We start from the raw sequence: 22920 nt of genomic DNA on the forward strand, positions 1-22920 counted from the left end.
AGGATTTATGGCCGTGATTAACGCTCATTCCATGACCGTAACCATCTTTGAACCAGCCATTAGGGTGGTTAGTCCTATGGCGGGAGGGTTTTACGGGCTCCCACAACCCATCTGAGGGGGGGGGGAGGGCCACCAACACCCACGGACGCAAGTATCCCGCTGGATGTCCACCCAGAATTTAAAGTTGGAGCTCCGACTCCACTTGCCGGGACTGTCTGGAGTGGGGTTCAAAACCCTACTCCTTCTGGCCCAGCGGAGGGGATGCTTACTGCTACGCAAAAGGCCCACTCCGCACAAAAGGTGACACCCATACGTTTCCTGCGCCTTTTCCCTCCCCGTGACTGGAGCCCTATGCTGCCATTTCACGTTGCTAATCGGATTGGGCGTTTGTCACAGCGGTAGGATCCCCGCCGCTGGGCCAGATCAGGGTAGGGTTTCGAACCCCGCTCCAGACAGTCCCGGCAAGTGGAGTTGGAGCTCCGGCTCTAAATTCTGGGTTGACATCCAGTGGGATATTTGCGTCCGTGGGTGTGGGTGGCACCCCCTCCTTGTATAGCTTGTGGGAGCCCGTAAAACCCTCCCGCCATAGGACTAACCGCCCTAATGGCTGGTTCAAAGATGGTTACGGTCACGGAATGAGCGTTAATCACGGCCATAAATCCTTCCACCACTTCATACAGTTCCCCAAAGGGAACAGTGTGAAGACACGTATGACGACGACATTGCTAAATAAATAAATGGAATAAAAAAAAATCTTTTGGGGCTTTTAAAAGTCTTTAAATTGTTTTAATTCTCTTTAAAACTACTTCAGATTACTCAAAATAATGTAAACATTTAAAAAAGTTTATAAAAGTTACCAAAATCTTAAAAAAACTTCCAAAAACCTATTTAAACTGCTGCTTTGCATGTAAAAAAGCAAAGCAGCTTGACAGAAACATTGGGGGCGTGCCCAGTGAAACTGAGACCTCAAGGGGCGTGTCTCACTTACACTGCACGCTCCTGGGGCCGTGCTGGCTGCACTCCTGGGCGGCGTGACGTCATACGCTGCCCGGGATTCTTGTTTCAGTTTCTGGAAGTGCAGGCGTCCCTGGAGCTGATTGGCAGGAGCGCGGGGTAAGTGCAAATACGGGGCTTGCACGCGCTGCAAGCCCCGTTCTGGAATTTCTGGCCCAATGTGAGTAAGGAAGCTGACCGACAAACTATCTGGGCCACACTGCAGATAGCAGGAGTCCACGTGAAGATGGAATTGGACACCGGATCGGCGTTGACGGTCATGAATAAGCAAGATTACAAAAGGTTATTCAAACATATTCCCCTACGGGATATGAAGATAGTATTGTAGACATACACGGGGCAAAGAGTATACCCCATCGGAAAGATAAAAGTCAAGGTGGTACACCAGGGTAAAGAACACCAAGGAATGGACATATATGTACTACCTGAGGGAGGTCTACCACTTCTGGGATGGGAGTGGATCAGGAAAATAAATATGGACTGGCACTCCCTAAAAGCAATAACGGTAGTTCCCGGAAAAAACAAAGATGTAAAACCTGCACGATTGTCCAGAATATTGGATGAGGGCATATGCAGCAGTGACAGCGACAAAGCAGAGAGTGAGAACTCGGTGAAGATAATCAGCTCAGACTCTGGAACTGATGATGGTAAGACCAGCCCATGTGCAAAAGACAAGTCTAAAATGGACTTGCAGACTAATGATGGAAAAACGAAGGAGTGCATAAATGCTTCAGAAGGGAACAAAGTATCAGAACAGAATTTCACTGAACAACTACAACATAGTTTGACAGAGAATTCTGAGTCTGTCCAGTCTACAGACATGCACATTTCTGAGGAACACCGGGCTCGAACTCAACTCAATTTCAAACTACAACAGCAATTAGAACAAATGATTCGCCGTTTTGAGCAAGAGATGAATGCAAAGAAAAAGTTCTTTGACACAGAGTGGGAGAATCTGGAAAGACAGCAGAAGCAGCTGATTGAGAAAATGGAACAGGAACACACAAACCGTCTGCGCGATGAGGCCAAACGAATCAAAGCTGAGCAAGAAAGGGAATATGTCAAATTCATCGATCAGTTGAAAGCTAAGAAGAAAGAGCACCCTTTTGTGAGCAGTGTCAGCAGTAATAAGCCACTCAGGGAATTGGTGGCAGAGGCAAAAACTGAAGATGCTGCAGAGATCAAGTTTGTTGCTGAAAGCGCTACTTCCAGAGCTTTTCTTCGAATTAAAGAATTGCCAGTTAAAATTGTGAAACCCTTAAGAGAGAAGATTGGCATAGAGAAACATCGCGTCATTTTCGAATGCAAGGTTTCCAGGCCAAATGCTGCTGTCAAGTGGTATTACAAAGACAAAGAGATTCATCCCAGTAATAAATATGAGATTGTAAGTGAAGATGTGTACAGGAAGCTCGTTATTAATAATGTCGCTTTTGAAGATGAAGGCAACTACATGTGCGATGCCATAGATGACCAAAGCACAGCAAAGTTATATGTAGAAGAGCAATCAATTGCCATCATTAAACCCATATGTGATGTGGAAGTGACAGAGCCAAGTGACGCCATTCTTGAGTGTGAGCTTTCAGTTGCTGACGTGAAGCCTCCAAAATGGATACGAAATGGTGAAATTCTTCATGCTTCTGAAGATGTGGACATTGAGCATCGTGGCACTATTCATCGTCTCACTCTGAAAAAAACAACTTGTAAGATGACCGGCTTGCTGCAGTTTATCGCAGGGAAATCAAAATCTGAGGCGAGGCTGACTATTAAAGAGCCTCCGTCAAAGGTAGTCAAAGAACTACAGAACATTACAGTGGAAGAGAAGCATTCTGCTACTTTGAGCTGTGAGTTTACACCTACTTCCAAGGTGGTCAGATGGTACAAAGACCAGAGCTTAATCGAATCTTCTGACCGATACAAATTTAAACAAAATAAGAATGTGACAGAACTTACCATTACAAATCTCACACCCAAAGACTCTGGTGAATATAGCTGTAAATCAAGTAATGCACAGACCACAGCCACACTCACAGTTGAAGCTCCAAAAATAGAAATAATAAAACATTTGGAGGACGTAGATACTGAGGAGGACAGCAATCTAGTATATTCATGTGAGTTGTCCCATGATGATGAAGATGATGACTCATCTGAACCATTAGCACCCCTACCAGGTCACGCACATGGTCCCTCCGAACTGAGCCAAATCAGTCTGGAAGCAGAAAAACTTCCCAAGGTACTCGAGCCTTTAGAAGTCAACAATGCTGGTTCTGAAGTTACGAAAATTCAAGCTGTTAAGTCCAGTGAAGGACTATTAGATAAGTCACCCCAGCAACGAAAACCTACTACACCACCGAAAACTACTACACCACCGAGGCGCTATCCGGACCGAGTCAGGAGGCGCAGGAGGCGCCTCCGCAGAAACTGAATCTGTGAACTGTTTTTACATGAAGTTGTGTATATATGTTATGATGTTATGTTTAATGGGGAATATATATACTGTTAAGCTAAAAAGGGAGGATTGTAGTGTATGTAACCGTTCCACCTTTAAGAGAACTATTTTAGTAACCGTTCCACCTTTAAGAGAACTATTTTAAGAGTTGCACTACTTATCTTGGCTGTTGTATACTGTAATACCGGCGGTGACCACACCGGTATATAAGTGCCGTGTAATGATTTATTGGGCAGTTCCGCCCTGACCTTCAACTAGTAAAGACCTGTTAAAATTTACTCTTGTGGTCTGTGTAATAATTCTCATTATAACACACAGACTTAACACATACCATGCCCTTTGCCCTCGCTAAGGCCATGCCCAAGCTTTCTATCTCCTCCCTACAGGGCCCGTGATCTGCCTCCTCGAACCCCCGGTCGCAGGGTAGCTTGTATGCTGCTTTTACCTCCCTTACTTTCTCCTCCTGCTCTTTTAATTCTTGGGTGAGGTCGCAAATTGTGCCCTGCAGCCTTATCTCGCTGCCCCTCACCTCTCTAACCTGGTATTCCAAGTGCTCCATCTTGCGCCTAGCGCTGGCTTTACTTTCAGCGGTCTGGTATTCCAGGTGCTCTACCCTTGCCTGATGTTCCCGTTGCACCTCGACGGCCCGGGCCTCCAGGCGCTCTACCTTTGCCTGGTGTTCCCGTTGCACTCCGAGGGCCCGGGCCTCCAGGCACTCTGCCCCTGCCTGGTGTTCCTTGGCCGTCTGCGCTCTTTCTTGGCTTAATGCCTGAAGCGCCACTAGCACCTTCTCTTCCGCTAAAACCTTATCCTGCATTTCTAGGGCCAATTTCTTGAGCTTGGCAGCCTGCACTGCTACAACACTGTCCAGCACTAGGACTTGTTTCTTATAACACATTAACCAGACTGCCTTTTCAATTGCCCTCTTATGCTGTTTACTCGCCGTCCACTGGGCGGCGGTGTCTATGGGACGCTCGGCCTTTAACATAGTGCCCACCCATTTCTTGGCAATATTGACCTTTCTACACACATAAGTGGACAACCTCTCTTCCATTGTGGTTTATCCCTCCGCACCACTGTCTGTTATATCGCATACTGTCGCCGATGATCCTGCCACGGTCGCCATTTCTGTAGGGGGTTTTGGTTTGGGGTTTGTGTCTGGCCAGTCAGTCGTGTCTGAGCTGCTCCAGCCCCGTGCGGTTCGAATCGCTTCCGCTTTGGTTCTGACCACCGGGCTTATTTACAAAGTAGCGATATAGACAAACGAGACCAGTGGTTTGGTGCAAAGAAAACCAATGTTTATTAAAAATAGAGAAACAATTACTATACAGAGAAAAATCACTATGGATGCAACACAATTACACTTAACGGGGGAGGAGAAACGGACGCATCGAGGGAAAATGACTAAAATGACACTTTAGCAATTCCCCTTAACTCCCACCCTTTACATCTATCTAGATTGTCTTGTAATGGGCCAGAAAGTTGATGCTCACCAGTCTAGGGTGTTGAAACGTCTGCTCCGTGCCCTGTTGCCTGCTGATGTTTTAGGTTTTCACCGCCCCAAAGCAGAGATACCTCAGTAATTCAAACGTAACTGCGGGTATCCTACTTCCCTGGACGGGTTCTTCATCGATGATCCTCTCGCTGGGTTGATGATACGGCAGGGCACCGGAGGCGAGGCGGGAGAGAGAGAGAGAGATGACTTCCCGAGGGACTAGTTATACCCTTCCCGGTAGCCCTTATCTCCCGCCAGATCAGCTCATTTCTTTTCTTTGATCTGGACGTGTTAAAACTCATACAAAAGGTACCGATCTGGGCCCATCGACCTGGATGGCCAGCTAATCGGTTTTAAACGTCTCATCAGTGTTCCCCTTTGTCCAACTGGTTTCGTGATGGGGCCATTCCAGTCTGAATGTCCCGTTGATCGTTTGTAAACAGTGTCGATGTTCCCTAACGAAGGTCTGAAATGCAGCTAAGCTTGTCCCATTACATATTGAATAGGCCTTGCCTGCTCTTGATTGTTTGTGTAAACAACCTTGATGGGTTTTAATCAGAGGCCCGAATGCCACTAGGTTTGCTTCTCATGCATAAATACAGAAGGTCTGTCTGCATTTGAGTTTCTGGAAAGTTCCTTCTCACAGTCATGAGAATACAAGCTTGTCAGTCCAAACTGAAACTTACAGACCTTTGCCATGAGGCTGACCGCAGCCATCTTGTTGAGCCCTGGTTTTTTTTTAAAACTCAGTCCAACCAGAGTTTCTTTACTAAACCAAAAGTAAATCTTCGGGGGAGACATGAAATTTGCGAATCCTTTCAGTGCTTAGCCGTTTCTTGATATCATGTGGAGTGAATCGAATTGGCTGAAGACTGGCTTCTGTGATGGTGGGGGCCTCAGGCAGAGGCCAATATGGATCATCCACTCCGCACTTCTGGATGAAGATGGTTGCAAACGTTTCAGCCTTGTCTATTGCACTCACGTGCTGGGCTCCACCATCATTGAGGATGGGGATATTCATGGAACTTCCCCCTCCCGTTAGTTGTTTAATGGTCCACCACCATTCATGACTGGATGTAGCAAGACTGCAGAGCTTTGATCTACAATGCTGAAGTGTTTGCAACTATCTTTGGTGCCACACAAGTGCAAGGCAATAACCATCTCCAACAAGAGAAAGTCTAACCACCTCCCCTTGATATTCAATGACATTATCATCATCAATGACCTTGGGGTTACCATTGACCAGAAACTTAACTGGACCAACCACATAGATGTGGCAACAAGAGCAGGTCAGAGGCTGGATATTCTGCGGTGAGTGACTCAAGCCTTTCCACCATCTACGAGGTACAAGTCAGGAGTGTGATGGAATACTCTCCACTTGCCTGGATGAGTGCAGCTCCAACAACACTCAAGAAGCTTGACACCATCCAGGACAAAACAGCTCGCTTGATTGGCACCCCATCCACCAGCTTAAAGATTCACTCCCTCTACCACCGGCATACTGTGGCTGCAGTGTGTACCATCTACAAGATGCACTGCAGCAACTCGCCAAGGCTTCTTCGACTGCACCTCCCAAACCCACAACCTCTACCACCTAGAAGGACAAGGGCAGCAAGAGTATGGGAGCACCATCACCTCCAAGTCACACACCATCCTGACTTGGAAATATATCACTGTTCTTTCATCGTTGCTGGGTCAAAATCCTGGAACTCCCTCCCAAACAGCACTATAGGAGTACCTTCACCACATGGACTGCAGCGATTCAAGAAGGTGCTCACCACCACCAAGGGCAAGTAGGGATGGGCAATAAATGCTGGCCTTGCCAACGATGCCCACATCCTGTGAATGAATTAAAAAAAGACTGTTTTTACACTAAAAAAGTAATAGTAGTATTAAGTATTCAGTTAGTTAAATTTAAATTTTAGAATTGAGTTCTTAGATGAAGTGTAGATGTTCTCTGTCTAGTGTATGTATAAATGTCTGTGTAAAAGGTTGCAAGTTTATCTCTGGGTAAAGTTAGCTCTCATTTTCCAAGAGGACAGGGGAGAGAGAGAGAGAGAGAAAGAGAGAAAGATTATTGATTAAAAGATTTATGACTATACAAGTCAGATACGGGCAGATAAAGTGTGTCACCCAGATGTGCATGAATTTTCTCCATGAATGAATATGATTCGAGCCAACCAGTCCAAATATAATTACCAGCATGTAAGGTGGATCGACCCAGGAACAGAGGATACAGGAGAGATCAAATTTCAATCCACGGACAAAGGATCATCATTTTCACATCCCAGGAGGCTAATACCAGCATCCCAGAGGAAGAAGTGGCAACCAATTCCATTACGTAAAGTCAGAAGGATGAGATTATATAAATTCCTGGAATCATTGCTAAAGCAATGAGCATATCAGTAATAAGCTGAACTAATTAGACTTTTAAGATATCCAATAGACTTGCTATCTAAGCTTTTAACTTGTCAGCAATGTAAAGAGTCCAATGATAAACTAATCTCGTTGACTTTATATTAATCTCAGACACTGAGTTTAGGATCAATTTATAATCACCAAGCCAGTTAATGCTGAATTACTATGATGTAGCTGAACTGCCTTTGTAATCTTCATTATTTATTCTGTCAGTTAACTATACCTGCCAAATAATTTGCATTTTTAATCTTGAAGTCTTAAATATTGCTAATTGTGATTATAAAGTGCTAATAAAGAAATGTTAGTTCATGACTTTATGGTCTGACTTCTTTGATGATTTGGCAGGATTCATTCATTTACTTAGTAGCTTGTGCATTACCTAATGGGAGGTTGGTAGTGTAAATGTTAATATAATTCAAACTGATTGATGTAAGGCAATTCGGTGAGCCAAATTTAGCCAACATTCTCTCTAAGACATAGACTGGGTGGTAAACCCCAAATGGTTCTTTGATGAAGAGTTAAGAAGAGGAGATTAAGATTCATCTGATGCCCTTTTATAAATATTCCTTTCAAGATTTATTAGGGTACCAATCCCATTATTTTTCCAGGGGAGCAAAGTTGCAAACATGAAAAAATAATGGGCTTGTTAATGTTTTTAGTAGAGGTTCATCAGCTTATTATTGCTATTTTAAAAATTTGTATGAAAATGCAGACTTGCAGTAATATTATCAAAATTATCCATATTGCCCAAATTGCCAATTTTTACTCTGTGCTAAGTGGAGAGTAGAATAAACGCCAATCCAAAAATTCCCCATAAATGCCTTCCTGTAGTAAAAGTACAATATACAGTAGGCAATGGTAGGATACTAAGTAAGTTCCACTTAGGAGTAAGACATACATTAGCAACTTTTGTAAAATCCCCCTGACTCACAATAACTGCACATCCAGTGATCCAACTATGTCTCTTTTATTTCTATGTAAAAATTAAGTTGGATTCTTTGGGGCATTATAACAGGAACTACAAATTTGCAAGCGCACATCTATTATTGATCCGTACACTCTAGAGGTTCTTTAGACTTGTACTTCACTTCTGTTGATGCCCAACTATTTGTATCCATTGCTACCAATTAATCCACATTGCCCTTCTGACTTTTGTTTTATAGTAATCTCACTCCAACATCCAATTATAAAATCATGTTATGAGACAAAATACATACCAGATACCTCTTGGGTTTTTCCAATTACTGTACCATAAATTGGATATGTCGTAGTCTGGATTGACAGTGAACCTCTGTTTTCTTTAAGAAAAAAGAACAAAACTAGTATAACAGCAGCACACCATAAAAGAACAGGTCATAACTAAACACATGTAAAACTCTAGTTCACTATGGTTGTCTCTCACCTGTTGTACAATTCAAATAGATCGTCAAAAGTGAGATCATAGAATCATAGAAATTTACAGCACAGAAGGAGGCTATTCGATCCATTGGGCTCGATTTTGCCAGGCCCGAGGAGGCGGGATTGGAGGCGTGTGAGGTGTTAAAATCGCAAAAATTGGCGGGCAGCTCTGATCCCACCTCTGAGCAATTTTCCCAGAATTGGGGTTTCAGACCCCATTTCCAACCTGCTTCCAAGAGGTGGGATAGGCCCTTAAGACCCTTAAGAACCAGTTAATTGCCTCTATAATCCCATTTTGAGAGGCCTTTCTGTTTTTAACACATTTCCCCCGGGCTGCACGTCTCCTCTGGAACATGCCAATTAATCCTGGTGGCCTCACAAGTGGATTGCTTACTAACAGCTGCAGCTCCACCATTAAAAAGGAGTTTTCAGCAATGATTATTTGCAGGTGGCAGAACTTTGTTGTCTCAGGTCTGGGGGAGCTTTTAGCAGGCATACTCATTGCTTTGGAAGTCTGCAGCCTGACACCCATCTCCAGTGTGACCTCCTGGGAAACCCCTCTCCCCACCTTGACTGAGCGCTTCCTCAACTGAGGCATATACCAGAAGCATGGGAGAACCATTTATTTCCTTTCCTCCTGGACATCAGATTCGGACGAAGACCAGCCGCGGCAGCAGCAGAACCAAGAACAACAGTAGCACCAACAGCAGCAGCAACAGCAGGAGCTCCAAGCTGCTGCTCACCCACCCGAAGCTGCACAGGCCAGAAGGCGCCAGCGCGCGACCACATTGCTGCCCGGGATGCAAGGGACGCACTCATGTTGACCAGATTTGCTTGGCCTGCACTTTTGCCTCACACCTTCTTACCAGATCATCGACAATGGACAAGAACCTGCGGATTCCTATCACTCTGACCACCATACTGACAATTGCAAGTCACCCTAAGCCCTTAATGTGGAAGTCCCATTTGCGAGATGACACAGACCACAACGTCAACAGTTTGCCATCAAATCTGTTTATCATCACATTACAAGGATAGCTTGTCAAAAAACAATACAACAAAACACCCAAGTGAATACACTTGTAACTACTTGTGCTTTATCTTCCTCTTACGCGTGCTCCTATGTGGTGCTTCCCCTGTGGCATCAGCAGATATGGAGGCCCCTTACTCACTTTCTTGCTGCTCCTGTCTCGACACCTTTGGCGGATGTCCTCTGGGGTTGCGAGCCTCTGAGGGCTCGGCAACAATCTGCTGCTCCTGCGGCTGTGCAGGGGCTGAGACGCCCATCTTAGTTGGGTGATGACTCTGATGGGGCTCTGACCGAGGGCTTTGCAGTGGCATGGTGGTGTGAGCGCTTGGAGAGGAGCCCCCACTTCCTTGTTGTCTGCCACCAACGTCCCCCTCATGGGTCAGCCCCATTTCAGAGCTAGCAAGTGGCTTGACAGCACCTTGCTGCACTTCAGGGGACCACGAGGACCCGTTTCTGCATTGGAAGTCCTACTCTGGAGGACTTCCATGAAGATCTGGTTTCTCTGCTCAATAGCTGACCATCGCTCCTCAAGAGATGTCAGTCTATTCTGAACAATGACAACGTTTTCAACACTCTGGCGACTTAGCTCCTCCATGGCCATAGCCATCCTCTCCTCTACCGTTGCCATCCTTTCCACGGAGGTTGCCATCCTTTCCGCGGTGATGCGTTCATGCGCCAATGCCTCCACAAAGGCTCTGCTCATGTTCGCGATGGAGTCCTCCATCCTCTCCAAACTCACAGTGACCCTGGAGACAAAAGCTGCCAGAGACTCCTGCACCTGTTCTTGTAGTTTCAGCACCGCTCTCCATCTGGATGGACCCGGAGGCACAGGGTCGACATGCAGCTGAGCCGAGCTGGGAGAGTCCTGCAACCTCCGACGAGGACTCTCCACTGCTTTCCCTGTCTCCACAATCTGCTGATGCTCACTTGTGAGTTGTGATACACCAGGTGACAACACTACTCTATCTCGCGAAGGTCCCACTGAGGTGTGAGTGTCTGCGCTGGTCCTGGGTGCGCTGAATTCTGCTGATGCTGCGCCCTCAGAGGTTGCAGCTTCCTCTGAGGAGTCTTGAGGCTCAGGCTCTTCCTCCTGGACAGTGGGGATGGGGGCCATTGATGGTCCTGTGGGTGAGTAAAGGAAAGAGTTAGAGATGTGAGGTAAAGGTTGCATGCACATTGAATTGTGCAGATGATCATATGTCAATCTGTTACAGCATCAGAATCATTATCAGTCACTCATGCAATGTCAATGAGAGAGATGCCAAACTATTGTGTCACCAGCTTGCTGTGATGCGCCCGTCTGTCCATCCCCCACTTGCGAATCTTCCTCGACACCGGCGATTTCTAGGGCCGCCTCCTCCAAGGTGGTGAGCTGGGCTACTGAGGGTGGCCCTCCCCCGTCCTCACTCTTTCCCTCTTATTGTGGCCTCTCCTTTCCTGCAATGAGGGACACAAGTGGAGTTTGAGTGAGAATGAAGGAGTGAGTGTAGAGGATCCATAGCATAGATGTTTAGAAGGAGACAAAGGGCCCTCCCTGTGTGTTGTAAGTTGTTGTCATTGCATCACAGTGATAGGGAGTGTGAGGGCTGCATGATCGAATAGTTAAATGAATGTGACCATAGAGAGAGAGGGAATGGGTAAAGGTGCAGGGATGTAAGTGTCAAGTGGGATGTGGAAGAAGAGGTTGGCAAAGCAGGGTGCTGGTGAGGAGAGGCGATGGGGATCAGATTGAGGGTGATGGGAAGTCATACTCACTTTTCCTGTGCGGAAAAGGTCATGAAACCTCTTCCTGCACTGCAGCCAGATTCTGCGGCACATAGCAATTGAGTTGACCTCCTGGGCCACTTGCATCCACACAGCTTTAGTCTGCTGGGGAGGATTTTTCCTCCCTGAGGAAGGGAAGAGCACCTCCTTATTTGATCTTGCTCCCTCCACCAGAGCTTGGAGGGAAGCCTCATCGAACCTTGGAGCACACTTTGGCCTACTGCTGGACACAGTTGCTGAATAAAACAATCACAACAATGGGCATAAAGTTTAGTCTCCAGAAGAAGCAAGGCTGCTTGCATGCCTTAAATCCAGCAGCATTGATGACATCATCGGAGGTGACTCTCTGTATGAAAAGACTCATTGGGCCAGGAGTTTCCATACGCTGGAAATCAAGTGCCCAATTAGGGCAAAATCGCACTGTTTCCCACTTCACATCGGAGCCGGGGTCCTGACACGAAAACCACCTGATACGCCCAGCCCACCCCCAATGGCAAAATCGAGCCCAATTGTGTCTGTGCCGGCTAAAAAAGAGCTATCCAGCCTAATTCCACATTCTAGCTCTTGGTCTGTAGCCTTGTAGGTAACGGCACTTCAAGTGCATATCCAAGTACTTTTTAAATGTGATGAGCGTTTCTGCCTCTACGACCCTTTCAGGCACCCTCTGGGTGAAAAAAGTTCTCCTCAACTCCCAATAATCCTTCTACCAATTACTTTAAATCTGTGTCCCCTGGTTATTGACCTCTCTGCTAGGGGAAAAAAGTCCTTCCTATCCACTCTATCTAGGCCCCTCATAATTTTATACACCTCAATTAAATCTCCCCTCAGCCGCCTCTGTTCCAAAGAAAACAACCCCAGCCTAACCAATCTTTCCCCATAGCTAAAATTCTCCTGGCAACATCTTCGTAAATCTCCTCTGTACCTTCTCTAGTGACCAGAACTGTTCACAGTACTCTAGCTGTGGCCTAACTAATGTTTTATACAGTTCAAACATAACCTTCCTGCCATTATATTCCATGCCCCGGCTAATAAAGGAAAGTATCCCGTTTGCCTTCTTAACCACCTTATCAGCCTTATGCTACCTTCAAGGCTCTGTGGACATGCACTCCAAGGTCTCTCTGTTCTTCTACACTTCTCAGTATCCTACTATTTATTATGTATTCTCTTGCCTTGTTAGCCCTCCCCAAATGCATTACCTCACACTTCTCTGGATTGAATTCCATTTGACACTTTTCTGCCTATTTGACCAGTCCATTAATTTCTTCCTGCAGTCTACAGCTTTTTTTCTCACTATCAACAACACAGCTAATTTTGCATCATCTGCAAACTTAATCATGCCCCCTACATTGAAGTCTAAATCATTGATGTATACCACAAAAAGCAAGGGACCTAGTACTGAGTCCTGTGGAACCCCACTGGAAACAGCTTTCCAGTCACAAAAACATCTGTCGACCATTACCCTTTGCTTCCTGCCACTGAGCCAGTTTTGGATCCAACTTGCCACATTCCCTTGGATCCCATGGGCTTTTACTTTTCTGACCAGTCTGCCATGTGGGACCTTGTCAATGGAAAAGAAAATTGAGGGATGTGTGTAAAATGGGCTATCCATTTTGCAGTACCACCCAAGTCTAATTCACCCCCGATATACTCAGAACATTTAAGAAGAAAAGAACGTTTATAAGAGGTAAAAGCTATTCAACCCATTCTTAATTTATTTAAATTTCCTAATGAAGGTGATTAAATACATGTAAAATTTCCAAGAAGCGAAAACTGTGAATTTCTGCCAGATAATGTTGTTATATCCTTTTAATGTTCCATATTTAATCATCTATGTCTAAATTTATCCTTATAACTTCCATCTCTTTTCTAGCCAGATAATTATCTAACAACTTTTAAAGGAGTTAATTGATTTGGTACTAACTAACTTTGATGATCTTTATTCCACACATCAGCCCCTGCATGCAGGAAAAACAGTTGAATCTCTAGCCTTATATGAGACTTGACTAGTTTCCGTTCAGTCCGTAAGGGTGACCCCGAGCTTCTGGTCGCCTGTCATTTTAATTCACCGCTCCATTCCCACTCGGACCTCACCGTCCTTGGCCTCTTGTATTGTTCCACGGAAGCTCAACGTAAACTCGAGGAACAGCAAATCATCTTCCGATTAGGCACTTTGCAGCCTTCCGGACTCAATATCGAGTTCAATAATTTCAGATCATAACCTCGGCCTCTCTTACTTTTTCCTTTTAATTTTTTCCACCCCTTTGTTTTGGGTCCTCCTTTCCCCCCCCCTTTCCTTTTGTTTCTTTCTCTCACCTGGCAGCTGTCTTTATCCTGCCAGTACACTTCACACCTAATCTCAGCTGCCTTTTGTCTCCACGGGCCCATTACCATCTCATCTGGCTTCTAATACTTTTTATTGTCTCCTTTTCTTCTTTTGTTCGATCGCAGCTTTGCCTTCGATCTTTTTATTTTCTTTCCAGTTTTGAAGAAGGGTTTCAACCCGAAACGTCAACTCAAATTTCTCTCCACGGATGTTGCCTGACCTGCTGAGTTTTTCCAGCATTTTCTGTTGTTATTTTGTATTTATTTTCTCCAGTTTTGTGATCACTGTTAAACTTTAAAAAAAAATTAGATCAATGATATGTATTGCTTTCATCATTTTAAAGACTTAGATCATGCTGCTTCTCAATTTCCACAAAAACAACTTTGGTTATGTCAAGCTATCATTATAATTTAGAATATGAGTCTTGAAAACATTCTTATCATCCTTTTCTGAATCCTTTTCAATGCATCTGTGTCCTTTTGAAGGAAAAGGGCCACATTTTCCTATTTTGAGCTTGGGTGTTAAATATTGCCTGGGAGAAGCACATGGAGAAAGATCAGGCTGCCTCTATTACGGGTGTATGTTCCTTCCTACCTGATTTTCTTCCATGTGCTACACTTGGACAATTATTTAATCCCCAAATGCAAAAAAGGAAAATCTGCTCCAAGATGATCGTAACTACATCTATTTGAAATGTAGCCTCACCAATGTTATAAATAGTTAAAACAATCTGTTTAAATTTATAATCCAATGCTCCCTAGGTGTTTCTGAGGGTCCAAGTTACTTTGCTAACAACAAGGTGGCATTGACTGGATACTTTTTAGTTTGATAATGTTGCTGTTTTGGTTCAGATTCCAGGAGACTGGTATCCATGAACCAGCTCCTTATTCTGGGAGGTAGGCATTTAGACAGACAAAGTTTTTTCTGGGTCTATGAGTCTGCCAAAGGGATAAAGCAGCCAGATTTAGCAGTGTAAATGTTGGGAGCTGGCACATAGATAAAGAGCTCCTGGAATCTGAACTAAACAGTGCCAGTATAAAAGTGATTTTAGTGTCGGATGCACAATCACACCCATTCTTTATCTTTATCACTGTTGTCAATGGAAATCCATCTATTGTAAAAACATGAATCTTGTTTCTTACCAATACGCATTACTTTATGTTAATTCACACTTAAATTGTCATTTTACTAAGTAATATTGAGTGCGGACATTTTTTTACTCCATGAAATGTCAAAATACAGAGGAAAATTGGTCCAGTTCCATTATGAGAGTGCAATCCTCCCTATCTGATTTGTTTTCATGGGAGAAAATTGAGAAGCAGCATGATCGAGACAAGCCTAGATGTTCCATTTGGTGTTATCGTGACTTTGTTATTAACCCATTTAAAATAAACGGGTAAACACTGCCAATAAAATAGCACTGATGAGAAAATCTAGGCTTCTATGTTTTATATATGGAGCAAATCTTTTTGGGGAAATTGGGTGGCAAAATAGGTTAGATCACCGACTTTCACCTCCAGTCCAAATTGATGGAACATAAAGTCTTCTCAGTTACCTACTATGATCCTATTTCAAACAAGTTTGGGACAGCATCAACACTGTTCCTAGTGGGCACCGGTCCACAGCATAAAAGTGGTTGGATTTCAGCACAAATTAACACTAAATATGCATGTTTGTGGGTCATTGGTATTGCAGAATGGCTGCTGTATTTGCTAACATAACAGTCATTGCACTTCAAAAGTAACGTGAAGCACTTTGAGATGTTTAAATGTGATAAGGTGCTTATTTAAATGCAAGTAATATATTTATTATATACATATATAAATTTGACAATCTCAGAGAACCATAGGTACGGTTTGTATAAGAAATTAAGAAACAAAAATCACATGCGTGTAATCTGAGGTTAAGGTTCAAGTAAATTGGGGGAAGATTTCCTTTGTTCTCTTTCCGTTAACAACATCAGAAACATAACGGGAAGATTTTCTATATTTGCTATTTATGTGAAATTGTAAAAGCATTAAAAAAAACTTGTTCAAGATTTTGTTAGAGGTAGTGATCAGAGGAAATCTTTCCATTCTGTTTACAATATCGCTAATACAAAGGAAATTATCCTGCTATGATTTACTACATCAGTAACACATAGCGACCAGAGGAAAACTTTCCTCATTGTTGGGAAAGCATAGAAAGAATTTTGACCTGGGAGTGCCTGGAGCTGTACTTCACCATTGATAACAAAGTTGTAAATACATTCTTTATATGTGTATTAATTATGATTTTGCTTTGATAGCAAAATCTTCTCCTGTGGTGTCCAAAATGAAAATAAGCTTCATTGAAATGCCTAAACCTCACTTAGCACAAAAATTAACCTCATTCTTCCCCAGAAAAGTACACATGCAAGAAGTTATTTTTGTATTTCTTCCTCAAGTTGTCACTTCAAGGAGATTTCTAAGTGAAATGTATAGGCCGCAATTTTACCATAGGCAGCGGGTTGGAGTCGGGTTGGCTGGTCGTCGGGTTCCGGTCCCGCTGCCGGTTTCAGCCGCTCTGAAATAACTATTTTGTCTTAACTAGGCTTATTAAGCCCACCGTGTGCGTTACCCGGCCCAATCAGTGGGTTTAGGTCTGCTGCTTGCCTCTGCTGGCGTCTTCCATTCAGCTGCATTAAGGGGCCCATGCAGCCTTGAATGTGTTTCATTCACACTCTGCTGCTTCTCAGTGTTACTGATAGTGAGATGACTGCTTCAAGAGCCAAGGCTTCGATGATCACTCCCTCCATGCTCTTGTGGAGGGAGTGAGAGGGCGCAAGGAGGTTCTGTTCCCCTCCAATGGACGGAGGAAGCCTCCTCAGCAAACCAAGGCAGCCTGGCTGTAAATTGCTGAGGAGGTGAGCGCCAGGTCTTTGTGCTCACACACCTGGGTTCAGTGCCGGAAAAGGTTCAATGACCTGCTACGCTCAGCAAAAGTGAGTATAACATCACACTTACCTTCAATCTGCTTCCCATTTGTTCTCGTCACCAGCACTCTGCATTGTCAACCTACTCCTGCATATCCCAACTTACCCTTACATCCCTTGCACCCTTAACCATCCCTCTCTCTCTATGTACAGAATCACTCCACCATTCTACTATGCACCCCTCACACTTGCTATCATTGTTATGCAATGCCAAGTGCTTACAACGCACAGGGAGGGCCCTTGGTATTGACACCTCACTCCATCTTTGTCTCCCTTAAGCATCTATGCTATGGATTCTTTAAACTCACTCCAACATTCTCGCTCAACCCTCACTTGTGTCCCTCATTGCAGGAAAAGAGAGCCCACAATAAGAGGGAGAGGGGGATGTCAGGAGGAGGGCCACCTTCCATGGAGCAATTGACCACCGCTGAGGAGGCTACTATCGACAGCATCAGAGATGCTGAGGAGCTGGAAGTGGGGGACGGTGAGATGGGCGCAGTAGAGCAAGCTGGTGACAGAATAGATTTGCAACCCTCTCATTTAGATTTCATGAGTGACTGATAAGTTCTGATCATCTGTACAATGGGATGTGTCTGCTACGTTAATATCACGTGTCTAACTCATGCATTTACTCCCCCACAGGACCATCGAGAGCCCCCCTCCTCACTGTCCAGGAGGAAGAGCCAGAAGACTCCTCAGAGGAAGCTGCAGCTTCTGAGGGTGCAGTGTCAGCAGAAATGAGCGCACCCAGCACCAGCGCAGATACGCACACCTCGGTGGGTCCTTTGCGAGATAGAGTAGTGTTGTCACCTGGTGTATCACAGCTCATAAGTGAGCATCAGCAGATGGTGAAGACAGGGACAGCAGAGGAGAGTTCTTGTCGGAGGGCGCTGGATGCTCCTAGCTCTGCTCAGCTGCATGTGGATGCTGAGCCTTGGGGACCATCCAGAAAGAGAGCGGTGCTGGAACTTCAGGAACAAGTGCAGGAGTCTCTGACAGGGATTGCAACCACTGTAACTGTGAGTGTGCAGAGAATGGAGGAGTCCATCTCAAACATGAGCAATGGCGAATGTAGGGGCTGCCATGGAAAGGAGGGCAACCTCCACGGAGAACATAAATTGCCAGACTCAAATGAGCATGGTGGCTTTTCTAAATGGATGGTCTGCTATGGAGGATAGATGGACATCTATTGAGGAGAGGAACCAGAGGTACATGGACGTCCCCGTTATGAGGACTGTCCGTACAGAGACGGGTCCTCATGGCCCCACTGATGTGCAGCAAGGTGCTCTCCAGCTACTTGCTAGCAGTGAAGTGCGGGTGACCCATGAGAGGGATGTTGGTGGTTGACAACAAGGAAGTGTGGGCTCCTCTCCAAGCGCTCACACTCCCATGCCACCGCGGAGCCCTCGGTCAGATCCCTCGATTCCTCATCCAACTAAGATGGTTGCCTCAGTCCCTGCACAGCCGTAGGAGGAGCAGACTGTTGCGGAGCCCTCCCAGGCTCCCAAACCCAGAGGCGTCGAAGCAGGCACAGCATGGAAGTGAGCAAGGTGCCTCAACATCTGCTGAAGCCACAGGGGAAGCACCACGTTGAAGCACATGTAAGAGAAAGTTAACACACAAATAGTCACAAGGGTAGTCACTTGGGTATTTTCATCTAATACAAAGTGAAGTTTATCATCATTATTTCAATTGTAATAAAGAAATGCGATGGCAAAGATTCAAAGAGTTGGCCTATGTGTGCTCAGAAATGGAAGTTGTATGGTGAGGGGTCACGCTGCCTTTCATCTGTACTGATGGTGGTGAGAGTGATAGGAACCCACAGTTTATTGTACAGATGCTGTATGGTGTGTTAAGAAGGTCAGCCAGACATTCATTTCCATGTGCCAGCCACATGTGTTTGCTGCGTAAACTTACGCAAATCTGGCATGGATTAGTGTATCCCTTGCCTCACGGCCAGCAATGTGCTCACGTGCTGGTGGAACTGGCACATCCGCCTCCACAAGGTCTACTTCCTTCTCCTCCTCTGAGGAAGAGGCTGTGCGCTGAGCCACTTGTTCCTCAGGCAGCGGTAAGCCACGCTGCTGTGTGATGTTGTGCAGTGCACAGCAGATCACAATGATTCTGGAGACCCTGGCTGGTGAGTACTGTAGGGCTCCACCAGGTCTGTCGCGGCAACTGAATCGCATTTTGAGCAAGCTGATGGTTTGCTCTATGATGCTTCTGGTGGAAATGTGGCTCACATTGTAGCACTCCTCAGCTTCATTTGATGGCTTCCTCATTGGTGTCATTAGCCATGTCTTCAGGGGATAGCCCTGGTCTCCAAGGAGCCATCCGGAAAGTTGGGTTGGTGGATTGAACAGCTGAGGCACAGTAGACTGCCGAAGGATGAATGAGTCATGGCAACTGCCAAGGAACTTGGCGCAAACATGCATAATGTTCTTCCTGTGGTTACACACCAGCTGGATGTTAAGGGAGTGGAGCCCTTGTGGTTCACAAATACAGCTGGGTTGAGATGGGGTGCCCTAATGGCCACGTGTGTGCAGTCTATGATGCCCTGCACCCTTGGGAAGCCTGTCATATTTGCAAAGCCAACCGTATGCGCAGTTACACTTGCTTCGTCCATGGAGAAGTGGATGTAATTGTACGCCTTGGCAAAGAGGGCATCGGTAACCTGCGTGATGCAAGTGTGTGCGGCCGACTGGGAAATGCCGCTGATGTCTGCTGCTGATCCCTGGAAGGATCCTGTAGCAAAGAAGTTGAGTGCGGTGGTGACTTTGACAGCCACTGGTAAGGGGTGTCCACCTGCTCCTCTGAGCTCCAGGTGTTTGTATAGCATTGTGCAGATGTCAGCAACTCCCTGTTGCAAAAGTCTCAGCCTCCTTTGGCACTGCTGCTCACTCATGTTGAGGAAGCTCATCCTCGGCCTGTAAACCCTGTGTTGGGGGTATCTCCTGCAACGAGATGCAGCCGTGCGCTGACGCCCTCTGCCCTGTGGAGCATCAGGTGGCTGAGGAGAAGGTTGGCGCTCCTGTTGTTGTTGCTGCTGTTGTGTCTGGTTCTGCTGCTGCTGCGGCTGCTCTTCCTCCGATTCTGAGGACCAGGATGAGAGGATATAAATGGTTTCCATTCCGCTGGTATATATCTCAGTTGAGGAATAGATGTTATAAGCGCTCAGTCAACATGGGGAGAGGGTTTTCCAAGGAGTTCACAGTACATATGGATCTCAGATTAAACACTTACAAGCTCAATAGACCTGCAAAATGTGTTCCAAAACCTCAAAACACAAAGTTCTGGCATCTGAATGTCAGCCATGTTACAGATTAGCTTTTATGCTGCAGGAGCAGCTGTCAAGTATTCAGGTACTTCCTGAACCCGGCACAATCAGCCAGCGTGTTTGTCGCACGACGGACAACACGCTGAAAATGTAGTAAAATGGGAAGAGCCTCTTAAAATCGGATTATCCAGGCAGTTAACAAGCTGTCAACTGCCTTAAGTGGCTCTCCCGCCGCTTGGTGTCGGGTCTGATCGGGACTCGCAGACCCGGCACTTTGTAAAGTTGCATGGAGGCAGAATAGCGGCGGGTTCACAACCCGCTGTCAATCATTTAGATTTTACCTCCTGACCCACCTCCAAACCCGCCCTCTGAGCACCGGCAAAATCGCAGCCATAATCTCTGCCAACCTCTGTCGATAATTTTAAGGCAAAACTCACAGGAACAAGGATTGACTATGACACATTAGTGGCTGAGGAATAGGATCTCAAACTTGTTAAAATTTAGGATTATTTCACAAAATGAATCAGTACGTTTCTCTTTTATAGAGCTGTACTTGCTTACCTGATGATGATGCTGTTCTAGTTGATTTCCTTACAATCCAAGTAATCACAGCAAGTATTATTATCACCCCCAATATGGCTCCAATGATTGATACTATTATTATAAATAACATATATAATATAATGAATGATACTGCTTATTTATTAATTAACAAACAAAACTAATTTGAAGAAAAGGCACCTTATTCAGCAAATTATGTTCAAAAAGATAGTTTTAATAATTAGTTGGTAATATATACTCAACTTATAATTAAGAGCATATTCAAACTGTGGACTGTTGGTGTAGCTGGGGAAAATCTCAGTAGCAGCTCTAATATAAACTGATCTATTATTGGGCTCCTGAATATTATTACTGAAAGGCCAAAGATGAAGGGTGAAGGCCCACAATACAGGAAATCATTAAAGTTCTAACTGTTTATGACAGAAGACGATAAAGTAAAACTCCCTTGAGTATAATTGTTTATGTGATCCTTATGTCAATGCGTGTGAGTAAGTTTTGAAGGCTCAATACCACAGACTATATAAAGCTTGGTATAGTCAGGCTTGTGGGTAGGCTGACTAGCAGGGAAGTGGGAAGAAATGGCTGGGAAGTCTGGAGGCTGAAACCACTGTAGATCTGACTTGACACTTAGACAATCATCTTGTTCTGCTTTTTTCAGCTCTACATTCTGGAGCTGGTTCCTCTGTTGCAGAACTGAATAGAGTTCTGTACATTTCTTCTATAAATTAATGTATTTAAAATATATTAAAATACACTGAATTATATAACTATGCAGAGGACCTACAATAGTAAGGAATATGGGGAGACTGATGGTTTCATTTATAAATTTGTTGTATTCAGTAATAATTTTTAAAAATAAATAATTTTCACTAATGTAACTTTAAACCTCCAATGTGACCAATTAGATTAGCTAATGCGGCCCTTGAACAACCCCCCTGTCCCAGCTGCCTTGGTAACATTGGATGGCGAGAATGCAAAGACATTCCTGATACTCAGAATTGCTAAGGTATTAATGACAGGAAATATGTGGCATAACATATTCCTGTCATTAATCCATAATCTGCAAACGCCCGCTCAAATGCAGGTGGGTATATTCAACATTCACTGTCACTCTGGCAGACATTCCTGGCGGAAACTTTTAGCGGAAGGCTCCTCGTCACATATCCCACTCCCACCCACTCAGAAACTATCTGAAAAAGGACGATAAACCTGGTGAAAATCTGGGCTTGGACTCAGACTCAGAATGAGAATCCAATCCAGTACTGCCAGAGCTTCCAGACCAGCTGGATTTATTTTTCGGAACCATTTTTGTCTGGCTGGTCCCAGAACTTAAAACAAGATTCAGTAGTGTACAATGACAATGAATAAAACTAGGCATCAGTCTGAAGGTACGTGAATCACACTGAAAGGAAACTAAACCTCAAACATATGTACAGTTTGTAGTGTTACCTGAGAGGTATGTTATTGTTCTTGAGCTATGAACATCTACATTCGACTGGTTTATCTCAAAAGTCTCTTCCTTTTTGGATTCTAAAATATATCAAGAATAAACAAAAATGTAATTGTTAGGTTCAGACTGAAATCTCTTTTGTCATTATAAAGCGGGAGAGAGGTAACTGAGAAGGGGAAAGGGAAGAAGAAACCGTCCAGTCCACCTCCACACACAACGAGTGAACAAAAGAAAATATTTACTCTAATTTAAGGGAAAAGTATAGACTTTTGCATCCTGTTTATTTTTGTTTAACCACAGACTGTGGCATTTTGTTTCTTCAAAACTGTTTTCCTGCCATCAGATGGCATTGTGGCTTCCCTCGTCTATTACATTGTGGTATTATGTTCTAATAAACAAAAAATGCTCACTATGCTCCTTCCCTGACTAACATTCATTAATTCACCATTTGAGGTACAGTCAGTTCCATGGCACAGGGAGCACGTGCCACCTGTGAAGCTGATGTGCGTAAAGTAGCAAGTGGACATGCACCGATACAGCCACCAGCTACATTTTTGGTTGAGGAGAGAGAGTCCAGGGAATTCTGCTGCCGCCTCTGTACAACTGTTGTTTTTTTATGTTATGCAATAAATATAGGCAGTGGTAGAACTGTACCCTAGCATGGGTCATTGCCTTCAGAAGAGCGGAAGAAATTAAAGAAAAATTACAAGCTGTGGCTTTGACCTTTCAACACCTGTATGTGTAGTCTGCTCTTTGGCAATGGGCAAAGTTGGCTACACTTACTGACAATT

Source organism: Somniosus microcephalus, chromosome 14 (genome assembly GCF_052327205.1).
Source record: "Somniosus microcephalus isolate GS21.2 chromosome 14, FLI_Smic_1.0, whole genome shotgun sequence".
NCBI lineage: Eukaryota > Metazoa > Chordata > Chondrichthyes > Squaliformes > Somniosidae > Somniosus > Somniosus microcephalus.